Source organism: Heteronotia binoei, chromosome 5 (assembly GCF_032191835.1).
Source record: "Heteronotia binoei isolate CCM8104 ecotype False Entrance Well chromosome 5, APGP_CSIRO_Hbin_v1, whole genome shotgun sequence".
NCBI lineage: Eukaryota > Metazoa > Chordata > Lepidosauria > Squamata > Gekkonidae > Heteronotia > Heteronotia binoei.
Window position 1 is genome coordinate 95,642,877 of NC_083227.1, and position 1,002 is coordinate 95,643,878.

Sequence of the window (1,002 nt, forward strand, 5' to 3'; positions counted from 1 at the left end):
CAGTCTGTTTATTGGCTTTATGTTCCGCAACTACTGTGTCAGTGTTCACCAAGCATTTAAAATCAAATGACAAGTCAAAATGCCAAATTTCCCCCCAAATTAGTGTTTTTGCCAGTTTATTCCCCTATTTTAAACTGAGCTGTAGAGGGTAAATGCAGAGATAAATACAAAACTGGAATCTTTGGTTACAGATTACTGAAATGATCCTTTCACATTAGCTTAATTGAATATTTCAGCAGCCCACAGAGTTTATCCAGTATAGAACCATGTAGCACCACTATCTGGAATAAAATGTTATAATTTCATTAATATTTATGGGAAACAATTCCAAGGAATTGTACAATAATAATAAATAAACCCATAATCAGAAAGAATCTGACTTCTGTTATTGTTATAATAGTCCCTGGGTTATATGCAATAGTTTAACAGCCCATCACTGCAACTTCACACGTCAGATGCAACTCATGTGCGTATGGCAACACAGCAGATGCAAGAGAAACCGGTTTTGATCAGAAGACTTTCTTCAGCTAGTGGCTTCATGTGCTAGTATTAACAAAAACATACATTGGGGGGGTTATTTTGTCTGACCTGAACCAGGGCTCTTTGAACTATTTTTGTTGGATATCCCATTTGTTGAAACTGTCAATAAAACCAACCATGTCAGTAAAAAAATTGAACAGCACCCATATGTGCAGGTGGACATTCATAAACATTTATTACAAAGGGAATGTTATTGGATACATACTTTAAAAATGTTAACCCCTCATGGACTCAATCAAAGCTTGGAATTATCACCCTTCCTGCAAAATGGCTGTATGCCTTTAATTCTGTAAATGATGTTTCACAGGTGTGTGTAATCAATGGAGTAGGATTACCTATAAAATATTGATTGTCATATTATTCAGTCAGAAGCAGCTTTTACCAGCCTTGGAACTGAATGAACTATGATCGACTTCATTTTTGGACTGGTGCTTTGGGAAAAATAACTTGCTGGATTGGGGT